The following is an 18,590-nucleotide window of genomic DNA, read 5'->3' on the forward strand; positions in this document are numbered from 1 at the left end:
ATAGTATCACAGCATTATAGTTACTGTATATGATAATGTTTAACTCTAAATTGGTGTGGTATAGGAGACATAAAGCTCTGTAGGACTCCACTTTTTCACATTACACCTTGTTTACTAGTTACTTCTGATAGAAAATATCTTTTCACTTTTGACAGCTTTCTATCCGCTAGTTCTGGAGGGAAACGAAGTAAAAGAGAAGCAGAGGGGAAACTCTGAAAGTCTTTTAGATATTGTAATTTTTGTATTATATTTAATGTTTCAATATTTAAATGCTTAGCAATAATACACTGGATAAGCAATTCGGAAAAAAAAGATAAAATGACTGACAAAAATAAAATAAATGAAGAAAACCATAAGGTGAGTGGCAGATAAAAGTTGTGAAGATTGTGGCTTACAGATGTGGCCGGTCCGAGCAGATTAGTGTTCTTACTTTGAGTTTAAAAGACTTTATATTTGAAGATGGAGAGAATTTCACCTCCCTTTCACTTTGGCCAAATCAAGATGGTACACATCTGGGTGCAATCAAATTCAAACCAGATGCTTATTGGTAGAATATTTAAAGAGCCCTTATCTAAAGTTGTAGCTTGTTTGATGCTCGATTATAAACAGATTGAACGTTTTGTCAGTTTGAGAAAAAAGTCATCCTAACAGTTACAGAATCTATGATTCCCTTCCAAGGTGTTATCAAAAGTTTTTGTGAGACAAATAAATGTGGATTCAATAAAAAATCACTTCATTGTGGTTTCTTAGATGTTACGCCATGTTAAGGTAATTAACCTGTGTGGTAAAGTGTTCACTAAACATTAAACCACTTTATTGTGCTTTCTGACAGTTTAAGGAAATTATGGGGATAAAAGTCTTGTAAAATCTGATTACACACACACACACACACACACACACACACACACACACACACACACACACACACACACACACACACACACACACTTGTTACTTGGAAGTGTGGTGTAAGGCTCAGAGCCACCCTTTTTATTTGGTATAAATACGAGAGCATGAAGCTTCTGTCTCATCCACAAACTTGCATCCTTCACAAGACGTCTTTTAAAGAAGACATTTCTTGCTACCTGCTTCGTCATTTCCTTGTAAGTGTGCAGTTTATTCTTGATGACATTATGTAGGTTATTAACTGTGTATGTAGATTACTGTGTATGTAGATTATAGTATTACAGCATTATAGTTACTGTATATGATATTGTTTAACTCATATTATGAAAGTTTAATTCTGATCATTTTCTATTACAGTGTGGTTTGTCAGTGCATTTATCATTAATAAATAAAATTTGTTATTACTGATAATGTAAATTGGTGTGGCATAAGAGACATAAAGCTCTGTAGGACTCCACTTTATCACATTACACCATTAATACTGATTTATGAAATTTCAGTATTAAATTCTCACAAGGCGTCCATAACTCAACTCTGTACATGATGATGTCAATAAAATCTTTGGGTCTCAGAGTTCTGAATTATGCCAGTTAACATCCACTTCTGTGTTTATTAAAAAAAATAATAATAATAATTCTGTTGATCCCAAAGTTAAATGTTAGTGATGGTGTAACGTAGGTGTCTCAGACACAGATTGAGGTTCCATACAGTAAGAGTTGACATGAGGGGAGTAAACACACTTTAAACACCACGTATCAAAGACAGATAGAAAACATTTAAAGATGTAGCAAATACGTAAAGGCTAGACAGCATCATAGACAGCATCATACTGTTTCAGGCATTTTATTATCTTAACTACAATTCATTTTAAACATGTTTATTTATCAGAAGAACTATTTCATCCATCTTGAAATGTTTGTCTTTTTAAGGTTAAGAACAAGATGGTCAGTATTGTTGAAGTTGGTGGAACGGGAGGACAATATTTCAATTTTAATGGCATGGAAACTGGATCCATGTTGCAGACGATCCAGGTTTGGGAAGGTGATTTGGAGATTAAAGCCGTGAAGGTGTGGCTTACTGATGGCCGGTCCAAACAGTTTGGTGTTCCTGCTGGGATTCAGCAAAAGTTTACATTTGACAAAGATGAGATATTCACCTCCCTTTCACTTTGGCCAAATCAAGATGGTACACATCTGGGTAGCATCAAAATCTTGACAAGCAGCTCCCGGCAGTTCCATGCAAGCATGACAAGTGGTCAACTGGGAGCAGAAGTAAAAGTTGATGTTGAATCTGGAAAATGCAGTGGAATCCAAGGACGTTATGGGACTAACATTGATTGCTTCGGCTTCATGTTGCTCAAGAAGTGATACCAATGTGGTGTATCCCACCGTTTCTATAGTCTCACCCAAAGTGACTAATCACCCAAATCTCATATATTAAATCATATAAATCAGTAATGTTTGTGTTTGAGGTTAGCTTAGTTTGATTGTTTTTCATATTAGCTTTTCATTAATCATGATTCTTTCAGTTGATTTTTTTCCCCAAAACTGTTAACCAATAAAAAAGTGATTTGATTTATTTTGCTGTTTCAGACAATTTATTCTGCTAGTCTACCAGTGGTGCAAGACACAGTTTAGTTAATGAAACATTCTTTACAAATAATTCTGAGTAATGAACAAAACATCTCATTTGGTGATTTTTAGATCTATTTTCACTGTAGCTTTGTATAACAATTTGATTTTTTTTTTTGTTGACATTTTCAGATTATAATCTGTTATAATTTCCATCAATAAAATCAGTCTCAATTGAAACTAAGCTTCTGACTTGTTTTTTCCCTAATTATGTATTATTCTAGATTCTTCCTGAGCACTACCACAAGTCCCAGTCTTCCAAGTAAAATGTTTCTGAGTAATGACTGAGGGTCTGGCCCAGGCCAGGACTGCAGTAACAGTGATTACTCGTTTAGCCCGGCTTCCAGAGAAAGATAAATAATCATATATGAGTTGTTTATCCATTATATGTTTATCATGGATAAAAGAGGGGAATTGTGAGAATGATTGTATAAAACAATCTTTTCTGGTAATGTTGGAGACTTTCTGTATAGGGTACATTGTTCTTTCTCTTTCACACACACTCTTCCACACACCCACACATAAACATTCCTTCTCTATCTTACACATACACACAGATGCCTTGACCTTAGTTTAACCCCCTACCCATCTTAGTGGGACCCCCTGCTTTGCACGTATCACACTTGCAACACCGAAAGGAGTTGTAAGAGACATGATACTTTGGCTGGAAGGTTCCTACATTGAGATAACGGCCAAGGCTGCTTTTGTGGACACTAGCATTAAGCTCTGCACACACACACACATTACGCCATCCTTCTTCTAGTACGACTATATATTCCTGTTTTACTTAATAAACTTTGGAACTTCTCTCTGAAAGACTTTGACTAGTGTGTTCATTGAGACGTCCCAGAGTACTTGCCGGGAACCAGAAACCGAGCAGAGGTGGAGAAGGCTGAATTTAGTTACCCTGTCCAGGCGACAGATGAAAACTCCTTACAGTTTTTGGGGCTTGTCCGGGATACCAGTATTCAGGTAAGTGCTGATTTGGTATCTTGTCATACCGGCTAAAGTGTAGGCACTTACCTCGTGTACTGGTATCTATATTTGGGGATGTCAGTGTTCGGGCAAGTGCTAATTGGTATTTAGTCATACCATTCAAAGTGTAGGCACTGTGCTGATATCCATATCCGTGTATAGTTAAATTGATATTGTCGAATGTATGCACGATGTGTAAGGGAATTCGTCACTGGTTATTGAACGTCTCTAAGGTTAGAGGCTATAAATTTATTTGAACGCCCTCTTTGTCTCGGTTGCTGGTCTCCAATTGTGTTGTGTTGTTTGTGTTGTGTTAATTGTGTTGTGTTGTTTGTGTGTAATATTGGTTGTACCTGTAGTTGGACATGGGTAATTTAGGAACGAAATATCCTAAGCCAGACCACGAGGAAACTCCTCATGACTGGATGAACCGTTGCGGTCTAGGTTGTTATACTATCCCTTGGCTAGATAATTTAGCAGGATGGACAGAATCACAACCTCAGCTTTTGACATATCCTCGCGGTGGTACTTTTAAATCTGAATATTTGGCGTCTGCTTACATTCTAATATATGACGGCTTCGGTGACTCTGATTGGGATTATCAATATATGACAGATGGTTATAAGAAATGGCTAGAAATGAAACCAATCTGGGATAAATATCACTCTATTCCATAAGTGGAACTAAAAGCTTTGTCTAAGTTTAATCCCCAGACTACACCGAAATCGCCATTTGCTTCACGCATCCAACCCCCACCGTATAATGATAAGGGGCTGTTGGCAACTGTTGCAACTCTATATCCTAGTTTAAGCAGCGTTGATTCTTCTGTTACTTCATCGGCCCCGGTTGCATGCTGCGCCATTGAAATAACTAAAAACTCACTGGATACTAAGCCAGATACTGTCGCTCGCACTAAGCTGCAAGATACGCCACGAAATGACGAGACAGACACAGACACAGATAATAATGGCGATGCTGTATCTGATTCTGGGTCAGATATCAAACCCCCATTCTTTAATGCCACTGTTGGCTCCGCTCTTAATGTGGCATGCGTGCGGTCCATGTCCGCAAAGGGACCGATTATCAATCCACCTTCAATAGGGGATTTAAGGGACATCATTAAAATGCTCCCATCCCCTTCAAAACCACTTCACTATGTAGACTAAGTTACTAAAAGCCACCCGTCATAATGAATTGACCGGGGCTGATTACAGATTTATATTGCATGCAACTCCTGGAGATAATTATGATGAAACTGATCTCATTGCCAGAGTACCTTGTTTGGACCCTAGTAGTGATGAAATAAAAACAGAAACTAAATCAGAAACGGAGCGTGACGGGGCAGGAAAGAAGAAGGGAGCCACAAAAAAGACTACACACCACTTGTATTGGACCACTCCGGATGCCCTACCGGCCTTAAAAGACCAGTTGACTAAATATTTGTTGCAAAGACAGCAGGCTAATCGTGATTTGTCTCAAGTAACTAATTGTAAACAGGAGAAGAATGAGCCGACTTCCAAATTTTTAACACGGTTTAAGAGACATGGACGCTGTTGGGGGGAATGGAGTTGGATGAAAATGCCGCTAATCCTTTGTTCCTCACAACCTTCATGAATAATTGTAGATTTGCGGTGCAAAAGGTTCTTAAATATCAGCTCACAGATCGTAGCAATATGACAGTTAAAACTCTAGGGGAGAGAGTGCGCACTATGGAAGGCGATGGTATTTTAGAAAGTAGACAAGTAGTATGCCTCGCTGTGGCTAAAAAAAAAGGTATATAATGGTGACTCAGCCCGAGGGAGAGCCCAAGGGAGGGGCCGGGGAAGAGGAGGCAGTAATTCATACTCCCGAAGCCTGGGCGCCTGTTTTAATTGTGGTAGGAATGGGCATTGGATTAATGAATGTAGGAAGAGACTTTGAGAGATGGGAGATGTTCCCGTAGGTTCCCTTCCTGCACTGCCTCCCCAATCACCCCAGGTTGCACCCCACCCTTTCACCGGGATGCAGGCAAATCCCTATCACGCATAGGGATGCCCACAGAGCGCAACCCCGCCTCCTTCGCCATCTAGCTTCAAAAGGCTTCAAGGTTTCAAAACCCAAGTTGTAGTTCTGTCTGCCTACAGTGAAGTATCTGGGGTTTGAACTCTCACAAGGCAGAAAAAAACTCTCTCAAGATCGTATACAGGTAATCCTCAACACACGGCATCTTGACACAAAACACGCTCTCATGGCTTTCCTGGGGCTGATAAACTACTGCCGTCAATGGATACCTGACTGTTCTTACTATGACAAATGCCTTCGTTCTGCAATCTCCCACATGGACCCAATGCAACATCTGTTAACATGGACTCCTGAAATGCTCAAAGCATATGAGGCTCTGCAGACGGCTTTATGTTCCGCTTCTGCTCTGGGGCTCCCGAACTATGCGAAAGAGTTCCATCTCTATGCCTGCGAGCATGAGGGCACTGCCTCTGTTGTCTTGGCCCAGGAGCATGGGGGGCATGAGACCATGCGCATTCCTGTCTAAAACACTTGATACTGTTGCCCAGGGCTTACCTGCGTGTCTCCGGGCTGTAGCCGCCTGTGCTGTGGTGGTACTAGATGCTGAGAAAATTGTCCTGTCTCATCCCCTGATCTTACATTCACCACATCAGGTAAAACAGGTCCTTCAGAACCTACAGACTCAACACATGACTGCACATGACTTTCAGGTTATGAAACTATTTTATGTTCAACCAGTAATCTGGAAATTAAAGCCACCTCCTCATTAGATATGTTAGGTCACGCTCTTGCATGTCTACTTAGGACTCAGGATGCCACACTGCATGACATTCCGCATGATTGCTGTGCTGAAATCATTCACTCTACTAGCATTCGCAGTGATTTAGAATACACTCCATTAAATACAGGCTATTTGCTATTTGTTGATGGCTCTTGTTCAAAGCCACATGATGGTCACTTTCTGTGTGTATGTTCTGTGTGTGCTCTGCCTGATGCTGTTGTTGAAGCTTACTCTTTACCTTTTATGTCTGCAGAGGCAGCTGAACTTTTTGCTCTAACTCACACGTGTATTCTTTCTGAGGGTAAGGATGTAACAATTTACACTGATTCACGTTATGCTTTTGGCGCCACCCATGATTTTGGACGAATTTGGCAAACACGTGTTTTCCGCTCTGCCGAGGGGAAACTGATTTCCCACTCTTCACTGGTGCAGGACCTCATCACTGCCTGCCATCTCCCTCGTTCTTTAGCTATTGTCAAAACTAAAGCACACACACGTGATAATTCTATTGAGGCCAGAGGTAACTCTCTGGCAGACCGGGTAGCTAAACAAGCGGCACAAGCTCAAGTGCCTTTTTCATCACTCTGAAGAGATGTCCTCCAGGGGTCGACTCCGCTTTGAATGCATAAAAGTATTCTCTGTGTAACACCATTTTCTTTATGTTACAGAGATACAGCCTTTTAACTCTTCTATGAGTTTTCTAGAAGGTGTCTTCAACCTCCTGGCTTCTCCTATCATCACTCCACGACGCTCAGCAATCACCCAACGGACCCTTTATTGCCGGCTCTTCGGAAGGTGCAGAAGGTGACGGAAAAGGCTGGAGAAAACTGAACGACCACCTCCAGTTGAGCACAGGACACACAACTAGTGACCAGTGTGGTTGTCATCCTCCTCATCTTGATCATCTGCCTTGGGACAGGGTTACCCATCCAAGCGCATCCTCATGACAACACCTTCTGGCAATTCGCTAACTGGACAGCACGACAACACACTAATGAATCCTGTTATGTATGCGCGCAGTTGCCCATATCTGTTGGGAGTACGGCGTTAATACTAAATCTAATAACATAACTGAGTTATTATCTGTATATACATTTGCTTGCATGAAAAATCAATGTATTAATTCGTCGACATGTTCTTCACCAGTGATGATACATTATAATGAATCACCTTATGGCAAGAGGACTCTCGCTGGCGTTTAAAATTCTTTCTTAAAGAATGGAATAGTATTTCCCTGTATCAGTCTAGAACTACTATGCAGAGCTATCATCCTGACAAGTTTCAATTCCCTTTTTGTTTTACTGGAAATGGTTCTTACTTTCTGGGAAGAAATCTGCCAAGCATCTGTAATCATACATTCTATGAATACACTGATAATTGTACCTGCCCTGCAAATCTGACCTGTTCGATGTTACATCCGGGCAACGCCTCTTTGGGACTGCCTCTAGTTTGGTATTGGGTGTGTGGAAAACATGTATATACTAACCTAACTCTTGATTGGGCCAGGAACATGTGCAGTCACACAATTTGCTTCACACGTATCTATAGTCAAGGGTAATTGCACCCATAATGTTCGTCACAAAAGGTCTACAAATGATCCAGCCTTCCCACCCCGTGAACATCAATTAAAAAAATAAAGTTGCTAAGTTCTGGGATGCCATCTTTCCCCAATATGGTGTTACCCAGTTACGGAATCAGATCGAGGTTACTCACTATCGTTTAGCTACTTTCGCTAATGAAACACTCCAGGCTGTGGAGAGAGTTCGTTCAGAGCTCACTGCTCTTCGTTTGACTGCCATACAAAACCGCATGGCCTTAGACATGCTCCTTGCAGAAAAAGGAGGTGTCTGCGCTGTTGTAGGTGACAGCTGTTGCACATTTATACCCGATCATGATGATGCCCATGGAGAGATAGGACAGGCAGTTGAGAAAATGCGTAAGACAACTGAGGCCATTAAAGAAGATGAGAAAGGAGATCGCACTGGGTGGGGATTGTGGTATATTTTGTTTGGTCAGTGGACTCCATATTTGTCTATGATTGTTCCTGTACTGGTTATTTTGCTTTTATTGTGCCTTTGTGGCCCTTGTATTCTTCAATGTCTTCAATCAATGTTATATCGTATGATTTCTGGGTATCAACATATCCCCAGAGTATCAGAGTATTATCCTATTCCTATGCAAGGTAAATAGATAATGTATGTATTTAGTATCTGAGTAATGACTGAGTGTCTGGCCCAGGCCAGGACTGCAGTAACAGTGATTACTCGTTTAGCCCGGCTTCCAGAGAAAGATAAATAATCATATATTAGTTGTTTATCCATTATATGTTTATCATGGATAAAATAGGGGAATTGTGAGAATGATTGTATAAAACAATCTTTTCTGGTAATGTTGGAGACTTTCTGTATAGGGTACATTGTTCTTTCTCTCTCACACACACTCTTCCACACACCCACACATAAACATTCCTTCTCTATCTTACACATACACACAGATGCCTTGACCTTAGTTTAACCCCCTACCCACCTTAGTGGGACCCCCTGCGATGCACGTATCACACTTGCAACACCGAAAGGAGTTGTAAGAGACATGATACTTTGGCTGGGAGGTTCCTACATTGAGATAACGGCCAAGACAGCTTTTGTGGACACTAGCATTAAGCTCTGCACACACACATTACGCCATCCTTCTTCTAGTACGTCTATATATTCCTGTTTTATATCCTGTTTTATATCCTGTTTTATTTCCTGTTTTTTATATTCCTTAATAAACTTTGGAACTTCTCTCTGAAAGACTTTGACTAGTGTGTTCATTGAGACGTCCCAGAGTACTCACCGGGAACCAGAAACCGAGCAGAGGTGGAGAAGGCTGAATTTAGTTACCCTGTCCAGGCGACAGATGAAAATTCCTTACATTGTGGTTTCTTAGATGTTCTGACATTTTAAGGTAATTAACTTGTGCTGTATATTCATGATGACATTATGTAGGTTATTAACTGTGTATGTAGATAAGAGTATTATAGCTTTATAATTTCCTTAACTCATATTATGAAAGCTCGATTCTGAACATTTTCTGTCATGCAAAATCCTCATTGGGTGTGAACACATTAAATTAACAATGTTAACATGACCAGCTATTTTTTAATGTAAGTGAAAGCCGCTCGTGTTTTATTATAGCAATTCGGTTAAACATGGTTTATTCATGTTCGTTAACTTCAGTTAAACTTCAGTTTTTTTTTTGTACAGAATAACCATGTCTATTTAAATGGTGCTGTATTTATATATCTGTATTATAGTTTATTATATTGTCTGTTTGCACTGTATCTTTATGTCGATTAATTAGATTAATCGACATTAGTTTAGATTGTCTCATGTAGGCCGGTGTCTGTATGAAGCACCAGGGTCCTGGACAAAGGTTTCATTTCACTGTGTACTGTATCAGATGTATTGTATTTAAAAGCCTCTCAACTTGACCTGATCGTATACCATACTTACATACTTATACATACAAGCACAGTTATCAGTGTGTCTAAGCTGGTGGTTGTAGATAAATTACACCACTATAGATTATAGTTTCAGCATTATAGTTGCTGTATATGATAATGTGTAATTCATATTATGAAAGCTTATTTCTGATCATTTTCTATTACAGTATGGTTTGTCAGTGTGTTAATAATTAATAAATAAAATCTGTTAGTACTGGTAAAGTAAATCACTAGCATTAAAGTTTATAATGTCTTAAATGTGAGGTGTAAATGCTGTAATGTGAAATCCTCATTAGGTGTGAACACATTAACTTAACAATGTCAACAATGACTAGTTTTATTTTATTTAATGTCATTGAATTCCGCTGGTATTTTATTATAGAAATGGGCTTGTACATGATTTATTCATCTTACTGCTGATCTTACCGATGTTGTCTATCCCACTGTTCCTGATGTGATACCCAAAGTGGCTGTTGGAGAAATTAAATCCATTTCCTACCAACATCAAGATATGAATTAACAATTGGTGTTGAGGGTACATATGCTTTAGAGACCAATGAAGAGAAAGTGGAGATCACTGTGTTCATCAGTTTTGCTGGAACATTTTGGGGACATACTGTACACATGGCTGTGATGTCCAGGTGTCCTGTACTGTATATTAAACAGCTACAGAGAACTTGGAGAAGGTTAAGTAGCTACCAGTAACATGTGTCACTAATATTGACATGTGTACATTATGGAACAGTGTGTTATGTAGTAGATGTTATGGCTAAACTGGACAAAGTCTAAAGGAATAGATAATAATTATAGTGGAGAAAGTGTATAAGTATAGAAAAAAATTCTTAAGTCAAGATAATAATATGAATTAGTTTAAATGTGCTCAAGTAGTATATGAGTGTTTGTTTACTCCAACATATAGAAATGTTTTAATGGGAAGACTGGGACTTGTGGTAGTGCTCAGGAAGAATCTAGTATAATACATAATTATGGAAAAAACAAGTCAGAAGCTTAGTTTCAATTAAGACATTTTATTGATGGAAATTATAACAGATTATGATCTGAAAATGTCAAACTAGAGCTAAAAATAACAAAATGAGATGTCTTAGTCTTGCACCACTGGTAGACTAGCGGTATAAATTGTCTGGACCAGCAAAATAAATCAAATCACTTTTTTTATTGGTTAACAGGTTTGGAAAAAAAAAACAACCAAAAGAATTGATTATGAAAAGCTAATATGAAAAACAATCAAACTAAGATAACCTCAAACACATACACTATCGATTCAAATGATTTAATATATGAGATTTGGGTGATTAGTCACTTTGGGTGAGACTATAGAAACGGTGGGATACACCACATTGGTATCACTAGTTGAGCATCATGAAGCCGAAGCGATCAATGCCAGATGAAGAACGTCCTTGGATTCCTACACATTTCCCAGAGGCAACATCAACTTGTTTTTCTGGTTGCAGTTGACCACTTGTCGCACTTGCATAGAACTCTTTCACAAAACTTGCACCCAGATGTTTACCATCTTGATTTGGCGAAAGTGAAAGGGAGGCGAAATACTCTCCATCTTGAAATGTAAACTTTTTCTGAACTCCAGTGGCATCACCAAACTGTTTGGACAGTTGATTAGTAAGCAACACCTCCACGCCGTTTATGCACAAATCACCTTCCCAAACCGAGATCGCTTGCAACAAGGATCCAGTTTCCAGGTCAATAAAACTGAATGGTTCTCCTCCATTTCCACCAACTTCAACAACAGTGACGATTGACATGATCTTGTTCTTAACCTTAAAAAGACAAACATTTCAAGATGGATGAAAATAGTTCTTCTGATAAATAGGCATGTTTAAGATGAATTGTAGTTAAGATAATAAAATGCCTGAAGCATGAGCTTCTGCTGATATTATTTGCTGATTCAGGTCATTAAGCTTCATTAAACAACGATATTATTAGATGTCTTTATGTATGTTAATGGCCAGATTAATGTTTTACAAAAGGATGCCATCCTCTGTGTTCTAATAATCTCTTCGATTATGTCACCCACTTCCTGTTAGCACAATATAAAAAGCACATGGGCTAGCATGTCAGTGTGAAAGTTTAGACATGTGTAAGTTCTGACTTGTGTTATTGTGGAAAGCTTTATCATGTATGATGCTGTCTTGCCTTTATGTACTTGCCAAGTCTTTAAATGTTTTCTATCTGTCATTGATACGTGGTGTTTAAAGTGTGTTTCCTCTCCTCATGTTAACTTTTACTGTACAGAACCTCACTCTGTGTCTGAGACCCCGATGTTACACCATTACTAACATTTAACTTTGGGATCAACAGACTTTTTTTTTTTTTTAATAAACACAGAAGTGGATGTTAACTGGCATAATTCAGAACTCTGAGACCCAAAGATTTTATTGACATCATCATGTACAGAGTTGAGTTATGGACACCTTGTGTGAATTTAATGCTAAAATTTCAAAAATCAGTATTAATGGTGTAATGTGATAAAGCGGAGTCCTACAGAGCTTTATGTCTCTTATGCCACACCAATTTACTTTACCAGTACTAACACATTTTATTTATTTATGATTAATGTACTGACAAACCACACTGTAATAGAAAATGATCAGAATTAAGCTTTCAGAATATGAGTTAAACATTATCATATACAGTAACTATAATGCTGTAATACTATAATCTACATACACAGTAATCTACATACACAGTTAATAACCTACATAATGTCATCAAGAATAAACTGCACACTTACAAGGAACTGATGAAGCAGGTAGCAAAAAATGTCTTCTTTAAAAGACGTCTGTAAAAGAAGTTTGTGGATGAGACAGAAGCTTTGTGCGCTCGAATTTATACCAAATAAAAAGGGTGATGCTGTGTCTTACACCACACTTCCAAGTACCAAGTGTGTGTATGTTTATTGTGTCCATGCTTTTAGATGGAATTCAGATTTCACAAGCTTTTCACCCCTCAGTGGATAATTTCCTTAAACTGTCAGATAGCACAATAATGTGGTTTATTATTTAGTGAACATTCCTTTGTGTCACTAAACCTTCATAGTTTCTGTAACAGATACAGTGGCATTTTTCTCCAACCTTCTACACTTTCATTCTGTTTATAATAAAGCATCAAAAATCAGATTATATCAAATTAGATAGACGCTCTATAGACTTTAGATCATTTTGGGAATGTTCTACCAAAAAACATCTGGTCTGCATTACATCATTATCCTGTTTTAAAAAAAAAATCACATTTGATCAATAAAACACAACCTGTCCAACACCAATGTAGTCACAAACAATCTACAACTTCTCTATTGCATCCCATGAAAGCTCTACAAACTTTAGATAAGGGCGCTCGGAACGTTCTACCAAAAAGCGTCTGGTCTGCATTGGATGTAGTAATAAATAGTTTCTGGAGCAAAATGTGTTGCCTTGTGACCGAGACCAAGCTTTCTGGCACTTGGCAGAACATTTCACTCCAGAAGCTATATGTTACTACATCCTACTGAATCCTATTGAACATCTTTGAAAAAAGCTGAAACATGCGATCATCTGATCAACAGAAAGGATTTTTAATAACCAAAGAAGAGGATGTTTACTGGGCTTTATTCACTTCAACTGTCTTAAAATTTGAGAAAGGAAGGAAGAAAGGAAGAAAGGAAAGGAAGAATAGAACATATAAAATCTACAATGTCTTCTCTATTGCATTAGATAGAAGCTCTATAGGCTTTAGATTAGGGTTTTGGGAATGTTCTATTAAAAAGCGTCTGGTCTGCATCATCTGCACCAGGGTCCTGGACAAACGTTTCAATTCACTGTGTACTGCATCAGATATTGTATTTGGTCACAACGACATTTAAAAGCCCCTCAACTTGACCTTATCGTATACCATACTTACATACTTATGCATACAAGCACAGATATCAGTGTGTCTAAGCTGGTGATTGTAGATAAATTACACACATTTTTTCCCCCCAGAGGTTATTTTCTTAAAGCTTAAAATGCACAATGGGGCGATTTACTATTTAGATCACATTCCTTTGTGTGAAGACACAAGGAAGAAAAGTAAAGGTATTAACAGTGTAACAGGAAAAGTTTGTTTTAAGGAACTGTGTAAAAGTAAACCTTGTTTTTCGGAGGTGACTGCATAATTGAGCATACAAAGGTCTTTGTCAGAGATTAATTTCCTTAAACTCTGAGAAGTCATGATGAAGTGATTTATTATTTTCTGAACATTCATTTGTGTCACTAAACCTATTGATGACATCTTAACACGGAATCATGGTTTCTGTAACAGATACGGTGGAAATTTTCATTCACTGGCATCATGAAGATTACCTGCCATAATGGCAGTGTGCTGGAGATTAAAACCAGTGGAACCTACAAGGGTGTCTTTTACTCTGATGGAAATGTGGTTGTGAATTATTGTCACTTATATGATCTTGCATCTTCATGTTTATCCTTTATCCTGGAATTGGTGGAAACCAATAAAAAAATGTGATTTGAATTATTCTGCAGAGGTCACAATCCCAGTAACCTCATCTACTCTCTTCTGTTGTGTAAGTTTCAAACAGTGGTGTTAGGTGGGCTCTGGAATTGCCAGTCTGCTGTAAAGAAAGCTGATTTTAGCTCTGCTTTAACTTCCCATTAATCCTTTGATTTTCTTGCGCTAACAGAAACCTGGATATCCCCACAGAACACTACTACACCAGTTGCTTTATCCTCTGCCTATGCTTTCTCTCACTCAACACGAGAAACAGGCAGGGGTGGTGGTACAGGTTTATTGTTGTCAAAGAAATGGTGCTTCACACCTCTCCTCTTGTCTCATTTAACCATCTCCTGTTTTAAATTCCATGCCATTTCAGTTACCTCTCCAATCAACCTTGTTATCATTGTTGTTTACCGCCCTCTAGGTCCCCTAGGTGACTTCTTGGAAGAAATGGACACAATACTTAGTGTTTTCCCTTCCAATAGCTCCCCTCTGATGGTGCTTGGTGACTTCAACCTCCCCTCTGACAATCTTCAATCTTCATCCCTCCTGATTCTTCTCGACTCATTCGCCCTGACACTCAACAGCAACACCCCACACACAAAGGAGGCAATGTATTGGACCTGGTTTTCACCCATCCTTCTTCAGCAACAGACGTGACTGCTACCCCACTACACGTTTCCGATCATCACTTGGTATCCTCCACCATCACTCTCCCTACCCTACCTAAAACTACCTCTCACCCCCTCGCTCTTACCCGCCTCAACCTTCACTCTGTGTCCCCTTCTTCTGTAGCTTTTGGCACTCTTTCTTCTCTTCCTGATCCTGAGTCTTTTTCCTCACTACCCTTGGACTCAGCCACAGATACTTTCCTTTCATCTCTTTCCTCAACTATGGACTTCCTCTGCCCTATGTCCACTAAACTCAAGAAAACTTCTTGTTTTGCTCCTTGGCTTTCAGATGTGCTGCGCAACAATCGAAGAGAGGTAAGATCATCCGAGAGAAAGTGGAAGAAATCACAACTTGATGCAGATCTTGATTCTTACTGAACACTCCTTGCCAAGTTCTCCTCAGATGTGACTTCTGCCAAGACTTCCTTCTACAAGGAAAAGCTTGAAGCTTCCTCAAATGACTCTCGGAAATTCCACATCATCATCTCTTCTCTGCTCAACCCCTGGCTCCTCCTTTTTCATCCTCCCTGACTGCAGAAGACTTTGCTTCTTTCTACCAGGAGAAGATTGAAGAAATCTGTCGGACCTTTACTTCAGCCCCGACTGCACTTACATCTCAGAGTATAGATTCCCCTACACCATCGTTGTCACATTTCTCAAATGTAGCAGCAGAAGAGATTTTACAACTCATCCAGTCCTGCAATCCTACCACCTGCCCATTGGATCCACTCCCTTCCATTGTGCTTCAGACCATCTCGCAAAACCTTTTGCCCTTCATTACCACTATCATCAATAGATCCATAGCATCTGGTCAGGTACCAACTGCTTTAAAGAGAGCTAGGGTTATTTCCATCCTAAAGAAACCTGCTCTGGATCCATCAGACACCAGTAACTACAGATCGTTATCACTTCTCTCGTTTCTTTCAAAAATTCTCTCACAGAACAACCTCCAATATCCCAACCAGTCTGGCTTTAAAGCAGCTCATTCCACAGAGACAGCCCTTTTGGATGTCTTTGAGAAACCGCATGATGCTAGATCAGCCAAACTCTCATCCGTCCTTATCCCCCTTGACCTTTCAGCAGCGTTTGATACGGTCAACAACAAGACTCTCTTATCCACCCTCAGGAGTCTTGGGATTTGCGGATCAGATTGGGAATGGTTTGCTTCCTACCTGGAAGGATGCTCATATCAGGTAACATGGACGGGAGTGACATCTGCTCCACGCAGACTCTCCACTGGCATCCCACAGGGCTCAGTACTTGGTACTCTTTTTTCCTCCCTGTATAATCACTCTCTTGGTGAAGTTTTTTCCTCGCTTGGATTCTCTTACCACTGCTATGCTGATGATACACAACTTATCTTCTCTATCTTCTACAGATCTCAGCATGTCTGGCAGAAATATCATCATGGATGACTTAAAGCTCAATCCTAGCAAAACTGAACTGCTGTTCATTCCAGGTGATTCATCCCCAGGTCATGATCTTGCTATATCCTTGCACAACGATCTGATCTCCCCTTCAGCCACAGCTCGCAACCTTGTGGTAACCATGGACAATCAACTGTCCTTTTCCTCTCATGTTGCTAATGTGACGCGCTCATGTCGGTTTCTACTCTACAACATTAGAAGGATTCGGTCATTTTTGTCCACACAGGCTGCTCAGGTACTTGTTCAGTCTCTTGTCATTTCTAGACTGGATTACTGCAATGCACTGCTGGCAGGTCTACCTATGAACGCAATCTGCTAATGATCCAAAATGCAACTGCCCGGCTTGTTTTCAACCTGCCAAAGTTCTTGCATACCACCCCGCTGCTGCGATCCCTCCACTGGCTTCCGGTAGCTGCATGCATCAGACTCAAAACACTGATGCTGGCCTACAAAGCCAAAAATGGACCATCTCCCTCTTACCTCAAAGCCCTTACTCCTCCATCACTCCTCGCACTGCACCCCGCACCCTCCGATCTACCAGCACTGCTCGACTGGTTCCACCATCTCTCAGGGTAAGAGACAAGTATACTACAAGACTCTTCTCTGTTCTGGCACCAAGGTGGTGGAATGAACTTCCCCTAGAGGTCCAGACAGCTGAGTCACTGGATATTTTCAAAACTTATTCAGAAAACACTTCAACTAGCACTTATTTCCCTATCTTTTGCATTAAAAAAAAAAAAAAACAAAAAAAAAAACCCTTTGATACTTTTTCATTGTAACTTTGAAAAAAATGTTTTAAACTCATGGTATCTTAAGTATGTAACCTAGTGAGACAGCATTAATGTATTCAATGTAAGAGATTTAAGCACTTATTTACATCACTCTGGATAAGGGCGTCTGCCAAATGCTGTAAATGTAAATGTAAAGCTTATAAATGCACAATGGAGCCATTTAGTACTTCATGTTCCTTTGTGTGACCAATAAATGTACCTTTGACAAAATAAATATTCTCCAGAAGTCTTCAGTTTCATAAAGAGCAAAATAACAAAGATGATTGCTGAAGACACAAGTAAGAAAAGTGTAGGTATTAGCAATGTAACAGGAAAGGTTCGTTTTAAGGAACTGTGTAAAATAAACCTTGTTGTCTGGAGGTGACTGATTAATTGAGCATAGAATAGTCTTTGTAAGTTGTGGATCATTTCCAGTTACTCAGATTTAGGTGTTATAGATCAGGTGATCACATAATCTTAACAATATGCCTTCATTTGCTATATTTTATTATCCTGTATTGTTCTCATTTGTTTTTACTAAATTCAACAATGTTTAGGTTTTCATGATATGAAACATACAAATTTAGAAGAAGAAGAAGAAAGTGAGGTTAAGGGATGACCATTTATAGCTGTTATAGTGTAAGAAATACCCTCAAATTTAAGTATAAAATATTGTTAAAATGTCTGTTTATTATAACGATGTGCTGTTATAGGAAAATCAAACTGAAGGTGAAAAGACTAGATTCATGTATGAGTATTTTTCCATCAGTGATTGTTTTATTCCTTAATAATTCCAGCTTTACTTAGTTTCATGTGATAAATAAATTTTTAATGCTATATGTGTGTAAATATTCCGTTCATTACTCATTTGTTTTATAGGTTTGGCAACACACCAGGTTTATTAAGCAGCTCATATGGATTCCTTTAATATGTTCCTCTATGTGCCATGTGTTACCATCATCATCCCCACTCTGATGTCTCTTCAGTCGATCAGACACACATTTAATATCTTCTCTTATTAAAGAATGATAGAACCTCACTGGAAACATATAACCTGCTAAAATGGGTTTGTTTTCATTATAAAGGGGGAAGTTCTTAATGCTGTCCAAGAAATTAATCCAGTTTATTTAAAATATATGATTCAAAAATGCTTTGTGCTTTAAAAGAAGTGAAGGATGTTGAGACAGACAGCCGTGTTAACAATCTGTTTATTGAATGATCTTTTTAAAGAAACCAGACGCAAGCATAAAACACGTTGCACCAGGATGAGAGCTCAGGGTTTACATTTCTGTGCTGAGATTGGGAGGAAATAATCAACCAAAAGTATCACTCATTCAGATTCAGGGCTCTGGACACTCGAGATCTTCCACTCCAACCTCCAACACATCATGGAGATCTTCATGGAACTGGCTTTGTACACAGGAGCATTGAGATGCAG

General features: G+C 39.1%; 1 protein-coding gene across 1 annotated transcript in view; it reads left to right on the forward strand.

Moving 5' to 3' along the window:
* Positions 1-18,590, forward strand: part of LOC113651616 (aerolysin-like protein) — a 382,868-nt gene that overhangs the window by 113,865 nt on the left and 250,413 nt on the right. The gene's annotated exons all lie outside the window — the stretch shown is intronic.

The sequence above is a fragment of the Tachysurus fulvidraco genome, chromosome 15 (genome assembly GCF_022655615.1).
Source record: "Tachysurus fulvidraco isolate hzauxx_2018 chromosome 15, HZAU_PFXX_2.0, whole genome shotgun sequence".
Classification (NCBI taxonomy): domain Eukaryota; kingdom Metazoa; phylum Chordata; class Actinopteri; order Siluriformes; family Bagridae; genus Tachysurus; species Tachysurus fulvidraco.